The sequence below is a fragment of the Tamandua tetradactyla genome, chromosome 14 (genome assembly GCF_023851605.1).
Source record: "Tamandua tetradactyla isolate mTamTet1 chromosome 14, mTamTet1.pri, whole genome shotgun sequence".
NCBI lineage: Eukaryota > Metazoa > Chordata > Mammalia > Pilosa > Myrmecophagidae > Tamandua > Tamandua tetradactyla.
Genome location: NC_135340.1, coordinates 32,691,489 through 32,706,734, shown reverse-complemented (window position 1 = coordinate 32,706,734; position 15,246 = coordinate 32,691,489). Strand labels below are relative to the sequence as shown.

The 15,246-nt window shown below is 41.8% G+C and overlaps 1 long non-coding RNA gene across 8 annotated transcripts in view; it reads right to left on the bottom strand.

The window, feature by feature from the left end:
• The window catches only part of LOC143655787 (uncharacterized), an 87,484-nt gene extending 72,533 nt beyond the window's left edge, over window positions 1-14,951 (bottom strand). For 3 of the 8 annotated variants that reach the window (XR_013162254.1, XR_013162253.1, XR_013162252.1), the window contains exons 1-4: window positions 14,790-14,947; window positions 14,500-14,698; window positions 7,271-7,407; window positions 612-724 (exon numbers count right to left, since the gene is read on the bottom strand). This is a non-coding gene — a long non-coding RNA (uncharacterized LOC143655787). Of the gene's footprint in view, window positions 1-611; window positions 725-7,270; window positions 7,408-14,499; window positions 14,699-14,789 lie in introns of all 8 variants that reach the window. The other 5 variants (XR_013162247.1, XR_013162248.1, XR_013162251.1 and 2 more) reach the window with 4 other exon arrangements.
• Window positions 14,952-15,246: the final 295 nt, after the last annotated feature.

Below are 15,246 nucleotides of genomic sequence, written 5' to 3'. Positions count from 1 at the left end.
AGCAAGAGAGAGACAGAGACAGAGAGAGAGAGGAGGAAGGTAGGCAGCCCTTTTTTATAAGATAGCCCTATATTATTATTCCTAACTTAAAATCTCCCCCAACAGGTCAAACCTAGATCCTCGGAGTACAATTTCCTCATCGATATCATTAAAAAAATCAAAAGGCATTTTTCCTAGGAGAAAACAGAGATTGGGAAAAAATTGTTCTATGATATTTTTCTATTACTGTCCATGGAAGATGACTTGATCATCTGTTAAACATATCTTATACTATGTTCTTTCTCAAGATGCCTTCATTGTGATTAAGGGACAGGCCTCAAGGGTAACGTCCTTGTTCTACACAGGAAAGAGCAATGTACAGAAATTTTCATAGCAGAGAATGACAGCCAATACATAAGACTCGAGAGACAAGGAAAGTCTCCAGGGTTAGCGCGCTGCATTCACGTACAGATCTGCCTCGGGGCTCTAACTTCCCAGTCCAGATCTCCAGTGTGTGGATAAAGCCTGGGGCCTTAATATCAGTGACACTGATGGCAAGTCACAGACCTTCCTGCCTTGTGATTTTTGTGAAGCCCAGAAACTTTTTAAGTTTTTAACTTACTGACACTTACCTTGGCCCAGGTGAGACATGTCTGAGATTGTTTCCCTTAACACCATAGTCCATTCTTACAATTCAAAGCCCAGCAGCCCCGATCGTTAACTGGTGGATTTGATTTTCCTCCTGCTGAGTCAGTGTAAGAAATCCTAGTTAGTTTCTCCACGCACACGTTGGCTTAGTCCCAGGGGAGATGGTGAAGAGAGGTACTTTATTGAGCACCAAGGACCCCCAATAAGGCCTGTGGACCCCAAATATTGCTTAGTGTGCATCCCAGGTCATTTGTCACATTCACCAGAAATGATCCAACCAGAAGGTTTTTCTCTCAAGTTCTGTTGAGAGTCCAAAAGTTTACCTTGCAGGATTCAGTTGTACTTAGGCAGAGCACATTGCAATACCTTGAAAATTAACTCCCTAGGAAGCCTACTTTTTCCTTAGGCATATGGACTTTCAAGAGGGACTTTCAAATGGGTAGAAATCAGAGGATGAGAGGGGCACGTATTTTCTAGAGAGATATATGTAGACCCGCATATCACTAATTTCTAAAGTCAGACCAAGATGCATGTTGGTTTGAGTGCAATGCACAGTTGCCCAAAGGAGGGAGAGATTAGTTTGGTTCAGTAGGACTAGGAAAGGCTCCCTAGTAGAAGCTTAAACTATCATTTCAACCAATAGAGAGCTTGGGGAAGGACATGGCAGGCAGAGGGAGCATAGCTCAAGCAAAGTCAGGGAGTTGCATAAGACCACATCTGGGGAACAGGTCTACTCTGAGGCAGTGGAGCCTGCATAAACTGGGGCACAGGAGTGGCTGGAATGGTGGATTTGGGCCTGACCTGAGAAAGGGCTTGTATACCAGGCTAAGGGACATGGATTCTGTCCTGAGGGAAATGGGTAGAAATCAGAGGTACATAGCGGGAAATATGCTTGGAAAACATTTTAGAAAGATCACTCTGGGTGGGAAGATTGATTCTGAGACTGAAAGCAGTGAGATCACATATAAAGTTAATGCAAAAACTGAGGTGGACAATTGAGAAGAACTAGAAATAAAGCCCTGAAATAGAAGAAACCGATTCAAGACACGTCACAGGTAGGCAAATGATAATTGCTTGTGTAGGAAAAGGGAGAAATGGTCCCCTCTTGACATTCTGGTTCTGTCCCATATCCCAGGGCCTTGCCCTCAGAAATTAATCCCTCCTCACTTCTTGGAGCATAGCTTACGATACCAGTCTTCCCAGGATTTTTTATGTTTCTATGACCCAAAGCATTCATCTCCTTTGGTAGAATTTCAGGCACCATGATGGACCAATAAAGGAGATTTGAAGGCTGGGTTTGGTTTTCTTGGGCCCCTCAAAACTCACTGGGTCGTTGACTGCCCACTCCTCTTACTTCTATAGTCAATTGCGAGAGTAAGTACCCAATGGTTATGCCTCCTTAAGCATTTGATTGCCCTTTGCGTGTGAAATCTAAGCTGAACCTCTTCAATAAACTTTTTTTATTCTGAATTCTTTTTTTTCCCTCTCTCCAGTTTGGGTCAAGGAGATGCAGATCCAGGGAAAGTCTGTCATAAGGCATTGACCTCCGCATCCAGTCAGAGCTCCTTCCCTGTAAAATCCCTTTAGATGGGACATTTCCCACACAACCAGGGACAGGCTTACTTAGGAATCTTTGGTGAGTCTCAGGGCCACCATGCAGCACTGCCCCAAACAGTGTCCATTTTGCCAGGGTCAGGCCCCTGAAAGACCTCACCTCCACATGTCCATGTGTGTGTTCATGTAGCCACAGTTGTTCCCAGCTCTCTTTGGTGTAACACTAAGTCCAAGTGTCTTGGGGTGAGTGTGTCTTGATTTCTTTGCTCATTGTCCTTTTGTCCTTTAAAGTTGTTTGTGAGCGTATCTTGGAGAAAGATGAGTTGTCTTGGAAGAGAGTGAGAAGGAAAGAAATAGATGGAGCAGAGGTGGAAGTGAAATTGAAGACTTTGTGAAAGGCAGCAAAAGAGAAGGAATTCTTGACCTCCATCAGCTCCAACGCTCAAAATAAGATTGGCCCTAAAGACAGCTATTATTTATCCTCAATTAAAATTTCCTAGCTCTGCTGTCCTTGTGAACAAAATAAAAAGAAAACCGTCAAACAAAAGACGCAGTTATCCTCACAGTGGGAACAATAGCCAAGCAGATTCTGTTCCAAAAATAGAATAGCATTGCTAAGTCAGGAACTCCAAAACTTTGGAGGGTCAACAAACTGAGTGATTTCTTGATGGGAGAAGTGCTAAAGGAAAGGTGAGCAGAAAAGGGATCCTTCCACTCTAATATGAAGCAGGGCTTGCTAGAGAAAATTCCAGTCGGAACTCCTGTGGGGGGCACTGACAACCAGCTAAGAGAAAGCCCTGTCTGTATCTATGCAGATTCCAGAAGCCCCTTCATCCAGACCCTGCCCAGTTTCATGCATACTGCTGATGTACCTCTTTCCCTTGCCTGAAGTTAAACATCATCAACAGACTTTAAACTCTATTATGGCAAAAATCTTGAAAGTTTTTTGCTTCCATTGTAACCTCAACACTCAGCAAAAAATTTATATAGAGTTGCACTCAAAAAAATACGTTGAATGGATGATTGATAGAGTAATTGGTTAAAAATGAACAAATTATTTCCTCCTGCCTATCTTCTGAAGAATAAGTTCCAGAACCAGAAGCTGCCAGATGGGCAACAGAAGCCACAGTGTTTTCAGAAAAAAAATGACTGTTCCTATCTTTCCTCATCCTTCTGTGCACCTAAGATTCTTGAAATGCAGGAACAAGGACTCAAGAGATCATGACCCATCAAATGTCTTTCAACAAAACACTATTTCCCTGGTTGCTTCCTTTCAAAGAATAAGCCTCCCGGGGCTAATAAGGGAATAGCAGCATTTGCTAAAAACACAGGCCCCAAGTGGTGGAGGGGCTCTGGAGCCTTCTCCAAGGGGCCTATCGGACTGCTGCCTTTGAACAAATCAGAACATGTCTTTCGATAGCGCAAGCACCAACCCACCCCCAAGGACCTCTTTCCTTTATTGCTGCAGCAATGAAGCAGCCACATGGCTGTTGTAGATAAGGTGGCCTGAGTGCAACGTGCATGCAAAATAGGCTGTTTGGTGAACAGTGCTGAGAAGAACCAGCAGTGCACCATGCACCAGCTTCTCTGCCTTGTGTTGTCCATACTCTGTAAGTGGCCCCCAGCTAAATGGCTGAGATTTCCCACCACTTCTCATGCCTCATTTCCTGTCTGTTTTTCTTCCCCAGGCAGTTCCTGCAGGGCTGAAATCAAACAATCATCCAGTGTGACCACCATAATTGGGACAGATGTAACGCTCCTGTGCCACTATGATATCTCTGATGGTAATTATGACTCTGTGTACTGGTATCTGCAGAAAGCTAACCAAAGGCTTACCTATATCTACCATGCCATTAGAGGCACCATGGAATTGGGACATTACCAGTTGTCCGTGGACAGGGAGTCATCCTCCAGTAACCTAACCATTAAGCGTGTGCAGCCAAGAGACAAAGCCATGTACTACTGTGCACTGCAGGCACCATGATGCATGCCGGATATCACACTGAACAAAAACCATAAGACTCAAGCAGGCATAAGGCAGACACAGAGTATTCAGGGTCATCTTGAACTTCCTCCACTCATTCCTCAACTCATTCAATAAAAACTAAGGGGCCTTTATGTTTTGCAAACTGATATACTAAGTGCAGTGGGTGATACAAAGATATAAAACAAGCACTTTTCAAGATAGGATGTATTCAACAGGTAGCACCTTGTAACTTTTATCTTGCTAAGCCATAAGAAGTAAAAATTTTAAATTCTGTTCAATTACTCAAATCTTCCATCTGACAAATAAAAGAACAGTCCCTGATAACCAGTTACAAATGAATTGGCACACATACAAAATCAGGACCTGCAATTAACATTTTAATTACAGACCCTTAAAAACCTACCAACATTTCTAAAAACCTTAAAAATCCTTATTACTTATATATGTGTATATGTGTGTATATACATATTTATATACACACGAATATATGCATGCATGTATGTATGTATATTTATATATGCATGTATGTGTGTATATATATTAAAGCTTAGAAAATTATACTGATAGATTAAGCAGAAGGATAGATGGGATATAGGGAGATGATGATGATAGATAGATAGATAGATGATAAATGATGATAGATAGATCATTTAGATCAATAGATCAATCAATTGGTAGATGTACAATAGTACAGTGAAGGAACTCAAGTAAAGACTCTGAAGTCAGACTAACTCTTACTAACTCACTAGCTAAATGCCCTTGGGCAAGTTTTTTTGTGCCTTACTTTCTTCATCTACAAAATAAAAATGATAACAATAATACCTACGTCATAGGATTGTTGAAAAAATTAGGTGAACTATTATATGCAATGCACTTAGAACAAAGCCTGGCACCTAGGAAGCACTCAGTAAATATCAGCTGCTCTTATTGTTGATGATGATGATGATGATGATATGATGCCAGTGATGATTACTACATTTTCACATCCCTATTATTGGTCTGGTTTGAGCCATTAAAGAAGATGTCGATAAGAAATAAGTCAGTCCTTTGGACAATTAAACATTGTTATCTACAATAATATTCCCTTTAGTAGGCTCTATATAAAAATGGAAATTCAGAGAAATACAATGCAAAAGACCTTCCAGGACCCTTTTCACTAGAGGATGATAAATTATTAAGAGCTTTCTGCATTAAAAAAAAAAAACCAGAGGAAAGTAATTTCTGCTTGACCCTCATAAAACAAGCAAGTATAGACTTTATGAGATATTAAAATACAACAGTAGCCCTATTCATTAAATGGGTAGAGTGCTGGAATAATTTATAAATACAGAGCCAGAAAAAAAACAGAAGTTGTTTATGAACATAATTATAAATAAGGAATTACTTCTGTCAACATAGCAGACATACTCTGTGACCTGAAGACGCTCCCACCTCCAAGGATATTACAAATTAGGTCAAAATATGCCTGACTTTATGGCATACTAAGAAACTGTTAAATGAGGATGAGTCCAAAACTCTGGAAGTGAGTAGACTCTACAAAGACATATCTATACCAGCCTCTGCTTGTTCAAAGAACCACCCGTAGAAGCCCTTTGATGTGAACTGTTATGAGATCTCTCCTTGGTTTCCTCATCTGAATATACGAGATCTCTTGCATCTAGGAATCCTGGGTTTACTCATCAGTGGAAGCTCTAACCCTCTGCTTTATGGCTGACTTTCTCATTTGCAGGCAACTTCTGCACTGAAGCTCCCTTTCCCCAAGACAGCCCTTCTAGAGAACAGGATAGCACAAAATAGCAGAGTTTTCTTGGGTTAGAGAAGTAGAGAAGAGCCCTTTGCAAAACCTGGTTTTGGAGCTAGATTTCAAAGTCTGCACCCTGATAGGACAGGCACAGACCCAGCGAACATTGGTGCATGCCTCTTCCTCCTGGACTTGCTCTTTCCTGGAGCTCCTTAGGGTCATTGGCAACATATACCCTGAAAAGCTGACTGTTAATGTGGGGGACTCAGCTTCCCTTAAGGATAACTATAATTCTGGTAACCCCACTGTGCTCTGTGCCTTTAAGGAACTATTCAGTCATTCCTCCAAAAGCCAAAGTTCAAAGACCAATTCCATGTCACATGTAATAAGGGAAATAGGGGCTTCCATGTAACTCTGTATCCCAGGTCTCCAATTCTGCCATTTATAACTCCATGCTAAGACTCAGAAAGGCAAATAATCTTTTTTCCTTTTCAAACCCCCTACCATAAAAGGTAAAGGAAAATTGGGGATAAGAAGAACAAACTCTTTAGAGAGCTTTGCATTGACTGGAGTATACTGCCCAAGGGTCAGTTTCCTAGTAGTAATTCATAAGCATTGAATAGAAAATTGGGATGGAGCTGATGGAATATCTGAAAGTATCTGTCCCAACCACCTCATCACCTTCCTGAGGGTCCACCAACCTTCCCGTATAATCTCTGAAGGATAGTTGTAGAGGCAAAGGAGAGCAGAAAGGTTAAACCAGTCAACAGGGGTTCAGCAAGTGTCTGCCATTCTGGGGATCCCTTTGTAGGGGGGCTCGCAGCCAAATCAGACACATGTGGAAGCAAGAAAAATACTTGATTGCAATAATTATAAGCATGCTCCAGGAGGAAAGGATGGAGTGGAATTAACATCTTTAGATTTCAAGATAAGTTGGACAAGGGGAACCAGGAAAAGATCTTAAAAGAATTAAACCCTAATCTGGGATTAAATATGGAAAAGTTAATTTATTTCCACCCCCACCGTCCCAAGTCAGTAACAGAAGCAAAATGACAACTCAATAAAGCCCCAACTTGCTTCTATGCTGTTTTGCTCAGCAGCTGCTTCATCCAGTGCCACACAGCTGGGGAAGTGAGCTGCAGATGGAATACTGGCAGCCAAAGTCTTTTTAGAGACAAACGACACTATGATTTTCCTTGACACCCATTGAAATTTCTCATTAATTTCCAAAAATATCTTATGTTTGCTTTAAAACAACCAGTGGGGCCCAGGCATGTCACTAAAACAAATCAGAGAAATCAAGTAATCCCAGGAGTCTGGGTATTCCAAGCCCAAATCATCAGACTGAGAAGAATCAATACTCACTTACTGAAGGCAGCCCTGGGACCTGGCAGCCTGGTCCTCAGCTACTGCGTCCTGCCCAAGGACAATCACAGATGCAGTTTCTTCTCCTTTCATTCACTTCCATTCTTGTTCCTCCTTTGCTTGCCAAACCAACCTGTGCCAGTGAAGGAAAACAAGAGAGCAAAGATAATGAAAAGACAGAAATTAGAAGGGAGGGCAAACAGCTGATAACTGCTGTGACTAAACAGAGATAAATTGTGGGCACACATCAGAGTCTGACTTTGCTGTTACTAACACTTTGTGTGAGAAGTTCAAGGGTAATGATTAAGGGATAAAGCAAGGAAAGGGCTTTTCTTCTCTAATTTTTTTTTTAATCCAAAAACTCAAAAGGCGGTGGGGGCGTGGGGGGAGTGGAGAGTGTGCAATGTTTTCTCAAATCAAAGGCAAAGTAACTTCTGAAGCGTCCAGTAAAAAGGAAAATGAGAAGTTCTGGCACTTGCTTCCACTGATGCTCAAGTGGTCCCATGGAAAAATGTTTGATATCAAAGACTCGAGGGTGGCAGAGGACATCAGAGAGAAGGACATTAGGCTGAGCACAAAGTAGCCAGTATGGCTTTGATATGATTTTGAGGGGTTTTTATTTCTTAGTCTTTCTTCATTCCAGATGGACAAAGACTAGAGCTCTAGATTCTTTCTGGTCTCCATTCTTAGCTGCCAAAAACAATTTTTTTCCTGAGGGTATAGAGTTATTGACACAGCCCAGTCATCTCTGACCATGGCTCCATTCAACTCATCCACTTTCCTTCACGAAGTCCTGTAGACAGCCTAAAGTTGCTCAGCAGACACCTCCTCTCCTCAGAGGAATGTTCTGTGTCAGGCTTGAAATTACCAGCACTGCATTTCCCCTGCTGATGACATCTCAGACTGGGAGCCTACCCCTCCAAGGCACAGCAGATGAGATGAGGAGAAAAACAAAACAATAGGGTGGGCCTACAAAAGTGTGTCAAGCACAAGGATAAGTACTTCACATGCAGTCTCTCATTTCAACCTCACAACATCTTTGCAAAGTGACTACAATTTTCAGATGAAGAAACCAAAACTTGGAGATGCAACTTGACCCATGACTGGTAAGGTAGGTACAAAGGAAGATTCAAACCCAAGACTATTAGACCTGCAAGATCAGTGCTCTTTCTGCATATGGGTAGTGCTAGTAATGATACCAAGGGGTGATAACAGAATTTAGCCACAAGCTATTACAAACAGGTTCTACCCAGGTGAAAGCTTTCTTTCTACTGTAGAGTACCCTGCCTCTCTCTATACCCAGAACAATGTGTAAAAGACTTGGCTTCCCCAGTTTTGGCTGGGTTGCTTCAACCTTCCTTCCTAATCCCAGCCTTCACTAGATGAGCCTCTCTCAAGGTTCCTTGAGAGTCAGGAGGTTCCAGACAGAAATCCTATTGGGACCAGCAAATATCTGCTGAGCTCATAATATCAACAAGCTCTGTGTTGGGAACTGAAAATGCAAATATAAGTAAAATACAGTCTTATCCTAAAGAATCTTCAAGTTCAATGAAAGAAGCAAAAAATTATCAGATAATTAAAATAGAGGTGATAAGTGCCAAGACCCAACAAGGTCAAGAAGCCCAGGGAACACCTCCCCAGGTAGGAGAAGGGAGGTATGATTTTTCCAAGACGGGGGGCAGCCAATACAAAAGTTGGGCATATGGGAGAGTACAGCATAGCCTTGAAACTGCAGCTACTTTTATGTGGTCAAAATAATCAGTGTAGGCAAGGAGATGTCCAAAAATAAGATGGGAGAAGGAAGTGGAGCTGGAGGACATGTAGCTATAACAGAGACTGCATGCTCCCCTAGAGGCCAAGGGGAGCCACTGAAGGAGTTTCAGCAAAGGTGTGACTTGACCCCCTTTGGTTTTATTCAGACCCTTTATTTGGTCTGAATAAAACACATTTGATGGCTGCCTAGAGAATGGATGAGAAGGGCACAAGTATGGAAGCAGGAAGGCCATTGGAATAGTATACAATTGTCCATTTGAAAATGCTCAGGCCAGGGCAGGTAGGGCACAGAGCAGGAGATGTGCATGGAAGACAGCGGGAGGCAGCATGACCATAACTTGCAGAACGGTTTGCTCTTTCATGCACCTGTGTCTTTATTCATGGAATCCACTCTCCTGGGAATGCCCTCATGAAGCATGGTCTGCCAAAGTCCTCTTCAACTTGGAAGACTCAGTTCAGGATTACCTCTTCTGAATATTCCAAGAAATGACAGCTCTCTCCTCCATGCTTTATGGGTACTTTGTATGTACCTCTTTTATTGCACTCTGTCCTTTCTAATTGTTTTGTGTCCATCTCCTAAAAAAACTGAGTTCTTTGAAGAAAGAAACCATGTCTTTTTCACCTTTATGGTTCCCAAATAGTATCTGGTCTGCAATAGATAGTTTGTTGAATAAACAACCAAACCTGTGACCTGTCACATCTTATCTCTGAGGAAGTGACTAACACCAAACCACCTTTCTAACAGACAAGACTTCCCTCATGGGCAGACGGCAAGGGCAGCCAGATGAGCACCAGCATGCTGCAGCCAACCCCCAGGGAAGCCAGTTTGTGGGTCTGTTCCTTCCTCTACCTTGCCATATTCCATTCAGGTAAGGACAGGTCTCTGGGCCTTTTACTCTTGGGGAAGTATGTCCCTAATGCAGTTTGCTGAGTGTCTGAAGGGGAAACCATTGCTATGGTACTGGTTCTAAGAATCTAACCCCTTGAGCAAGAAGGAGTCTTTCACAGCTCCTCTGACTTCAAGCTTTTTCCTTTCAGGAGTCTCATTGGATATCGTTTTGGAACCAAGAGCCAAAACTCTGACGGTTCTAGCTGGGGAGCCTGTTGCCTTTCATTGCAGCATAACAGGAGGGGACTTGAAGAACTATCACATGAGCTGGTATAAGAAGAATGAAAGTAACTCCCTAACTTTAATATACAGACTAAGCAACAATTCTAATGATGTTTTAAAGAATAATTTCAAAGGAAAAATTGATGCTTTCAAAAGTCAATTCATACTTGAAATTCTGAAAGCAACAACAAAAGATGTCGGGACTTACTACTGTTCATCCAATACCCACAGTGCTATAGTTCCATCTCTGATTGCCTCAGAAACCCAAGGGTCGAAACTAAGGTGACAGATTCAAATGGAGACCATCTTTGGCTAAAATGTGCACCACATTTGAGATGAGATCACCCAATAACCTCAACAGTAACATCTGATAAGAGAGGCCAGAAGCTGAGGAGGGACAAGGGCCTTATATTTTAAGCTGATTTAGAGGGACTTCTTTATCAGTTGTGGAGGACAGAAGAGGCTCTTATGATTTGGGCACAAAGACCAAGGATGCCCTGCACCTGTTTCTCACAAAACCTCTGGGGAAAGGTTGGAAAAAATAATAATCTTCTGTACTGAAAATTCCCTCTCATTGTGGAGGCAGGCTGTGAAGGACAGAATTTCTATCATGAGTGCTGTAGCTTATTTCAAAGTCTTTACTGAAAGCATTTGTGTGCACAAACCAGATACAGCAAGGATGGTTTTCCCTTACCATCCTAATCAAAATTTCCAAAGCTATTAGAGATAGTGTTGACTCTCCCTCTCTGTGAAGAAGAATGAATAAAGTCATTTTCTGAAATACTTCCATAGCTATGTCAAGTATTGAAATCTTATACCCTTCCCTGGAGTCCTGGGGACCCACAAGGGAGAGGTAATGCACGGGTTCCCCATGCTGGCTTGTTGAGAGAGATCTTAGAGGCAATATTTGCAATAATGTGGGATTTCTGAGTTAGTCTTGAAACAACTAGATAAAAAAGTAGGTTATCAAAATCGAAGTTGAAATGGATGGGCCAAGAGGCTCTGGGGTGGCAGGGAGCCAAGAATATGGAAGCCAGGGCCTGGAGGGATCTACTGAACAGACTAGCAAGCAGAAGGACTTAAAGATACAAACATTGAATAATCATCAGGAGAGCATTTTTATCCTGTTAACTCTAGTATAGCAGCCAGCTCTGCTTTTCTTCCCAGGTACCCAGAATCCTCTCTCCACATAACACTGAAGTATTAGGATACAGAGTAGACATGGGTGTGGAAAATAAAACTAAAAGCCTTCTATTCAATATTGATGCCTTCTATTCAATACCCCTTCCAATGCACATTGTCTTCATCACACATATATTATAAGGAACTTGTATTCAGGTGTGTATTCTTATCAATGTGTTTTCAATCTATTTTATAAGACATGGCATTAGAAATTACAGAAAAGAGACTACAAAAGAAATTAAGATAGCAGATACTATATAACAATGAGTGCTACTGACTTCATTTGCAGTGCTATGTGAGGTCATGAAAGGATCAATCACCATGAGAAAAGTTTCTTGGAGTAGCAGAGGCTTGAAAGATGTGTGGCTTGGATAAGAAGGAAGGAGAAGAAAGGGTATTTCAGGCTGAGTGTACTAGTTAGCTAGTTTTACATAATAAATTATCTCAAAACATAGAGGCTTAAAACAGTGCTTATTTATCTTACAGATTTTGTGGTTCAAAAATCTGGGTGTGGCTTACAGGGTTCTCTAGCTCAAGGTCTTCCATGAGGCTACAGTTTAGGTTAGGGCTGCAGTCATCTCCATGCTCAATGAGGTTGGATCTATGTCCAAGCTCATTCAGGTGGAAGGTGACCTGGAGTTCTCACATGGCCTCTCCATAAGGTTATGCATAGCAGGGCTGCTTGCTTTTCTAAAGCATGGGCTCCAAGGGTGAGAGGGAGCTCAAGATGGAAAATGCAGTTGGTTTGTAACCTAATCTTAGACATGACATCACATAGCTTCTCCTGTTTGCAATTCGGGAGAAGCAAGTCAATGAAGCCAGCCCACCCTCGAGGGGAGAAGATCACACAGAGCACAATTACAGGGATCACCGAGGTCATTTTAGAGGGTGCCTACCACAGGAGATTAACACAGTAAAGCAGGGAAAGAGAGGGTTGTTAAATTCTAGCTGTGATTGACTTGTTTAGAGATCCCTATCTATGGGCTAAAGAGATTTGATTTTATCTTCTAATGCAGTATTTCTAAAGCTTGAATTGCATACAGATCACCAATAGGGATTGTTTACAATGCAGATGTTATGGTTAGGGACACGTGTCAACTTGGCCAAGTTGTGGTACCTGTTTATCTGATTGGGCAAGCACTGGCCTGTCTGTTGCAGTGAGGACATTTCATAGGATTAGGTCATGATCAGGTCAGCTGCATCCACAGCTGATTCCATTTGTAAATCAGCCAAAAGGGAGTATCTTCTGCAATTAGTGATGCTAAATCTAATCATGGGAAGCCTTTTAAGGAGGACTCAGAGGAGACAGGTTCCATTCCTGCTTTGGCTGGTGAGCCTCTCCTGTGGAGTTCATCCAGGCCATCCATCAGAGTCATCGGCTTCGCAGCCTGCCCTGTGGATTTTGGACTCTGCGTTCCTGTGGTCACGTGAGACACTTCTATAAATTTTATATTTGCAAGTGTTCCCTATTGATTCTGTTTCTCTAGAGAACCCTAACTAATACAGCAGATTCTTGAGCCCAACCCATGAAGATTCTGATCCCCTGTATCTGGAGGCAGTCCCAGGAACACACACTTATAGCAGGTGATTCAGCAAGTAACTCAGGCAACCCAAGATATGCTAAGAGAAACTCTGCAGTAAGCAGAAGAGAAGCTGTTGTTTTTTAATATGAGGAAGATGTGTCCAGATTATCTCCTGACCTGATTACAGAGAAATGGACATTAGACATGGTTAAGGCATCTCTAGAGCAATGTTTCTCAATGTCAGCTGTATATTTGGATCACCTGGAGAAATTCCTTCAAAATGCCAATGTCTGGGAAACATCCCTAGAGATTTTGATTTAACTGATATGGGCAAGGAGCTCTGGCATCAGTTTGTTTTAGGAAGCTCCCACCATGACTCAATACCCATCTGCCCACTCCCACCCTAGAGTCAAAGACCACTGGTCTAAAACCTTGCTAGTCCGGAGCGGTCTGCAGATAAAACCATCAGCATCACCCAGGATTATGTTAGAAATTCAGAATCTCATGCTTTGTCCTAGATGAAATGAATTATAAGCTGCATTTTAACAAGATTCTCTGATGATTTGTATGCATATTAAAGTTTGAGAAGCACTGGTCTAGGGAATCTGTCATTATTGAAAACTGTCATAGAGGTGGAGACATATAAATCAGTTTTTTCCCCAAATGCCATGCAAGAATCCATATTTATAAAAGCACATATGTTATCACCTCAATGAGAATATTTACTATATTAATAAAACAAAAAAATCTGTACCCTGATTTGGAGATGTTTATCAATGAGTCCCAAACCTGGCTGCACATCTCATTGAGGTGATAACTATTTTGTTTGTTCCTTAGAAGAAGGTATTGCTTAAATTCTAGATATGACCATTTCTCATTTAGAACAAGCAAGTCAGGAAATGATTTAATATTTATTGAGCCAGTGTATAGTATATCACACCATGCACCCTTCATGGATTTTCCATTACAACCCAAGACTTGTGCAACACACTTTCAACTCAATGGAACCAGAAAAAAAGAGCATGAGTCATTAGTGCCTTTCTTAAGTCTGATAAGGAAGAAGAGGGACAGACAGTGGGAGTATATGTCTCTAGTGGATCATTCCTCCTGCAGAAGGGATGAGGACATGAAGTTCTAGGTCATGTTGGGGTGAAGTAACTCAGAACCTGAGATGCGCATTATAGTGAGCTTGAAAAACACAGTCAGGGGCCAAAGGAGGAGGACATCTTGGGGGAAAGCCTATTAAGTACCCAGACTGTCCAGTAACAGTCTGAGAGAGTTAGAGCACCAAACAATGAAAAAAGAAACCAGACAAAAATGAAAGTTAAACACCTGGAGAAATTTCTCAAGCCCATAAGCAGATAACTGGGAACACCTTTTATATGGTCCCTGAAGTCTCAGACTTAGGTAGAGACAGGGCCACCAAAACTCTAGCATGATATGGAACCTGCCCAAGTGTCTTCTGCAGAGATCCCAAAGCCAAATGAATGGCATGGGCACCAGCTATTATTTTTGTAATAACCATGTTCTTTTCCATTCCATTACTAGAGGCAATTGGGAGTTGACTAAATTCATATTATTATCATGCCCATAGTTCTGCTATCTGTGATTTCTATCCAGCATGGCAAAGTCTTACCTGAAAGAGTTCAGAGCAGAGAAGTCCCAGAGAATGCCTGTCCATCCTCTAAAGTCTTTGAGTTTAGGGCATGGTTATAGACATCCTCTAAAGTCTTTGAGTTTAGGGCATGTCCATCCTCTAAAGTCTTTGAGTTTAGGGCATGGTTATAGACATGCCACTTCTACCAGGCTCCCAAGCAGAGAAGTCCTTAGGCATCCTGTGTGAACAGTGATGAAGAAGCCAATTGCCCAAAGACAGCCAGGAGGGCACCCTGTCTCCAGGAAGTGGCATCAACTTGCTGTACTTACCAACAGATCATCCAACACTGTGGGAACATGTTATAGAATGAAAGCGGAAGACAAAAGAAGGAAATCTGAAGACATACAAGTACACCTATTCCTCTGCATCAGACAGGAGGCCACAGAGGCCAAGGGAGAAAATGCTGATATCATAGAACACATTGTCTATTCTGAATGTGTCATAAACTTGAAGGACTTCCTCATTATAGCATCCTGGAAATGCCCAGGAAATAGAGAGACAGGGACCAAATAAGGAATCGGACTCCAGAAAATCCAAGTTATGACATTCATTCTGAACAATTAAGATTTTAAACAGAAAATTAGAGTCATCAAATTTTAGAGCCAGAAGTGATCTTAAAGGTCACTCAGAAATCCCTCATTCAATTTATCTGTTCATTAAATATTGATTGTGTTAATGATCTTCTAGTCTCCATTCAAATATTTTCAATGACAGTTCTTATTTTCA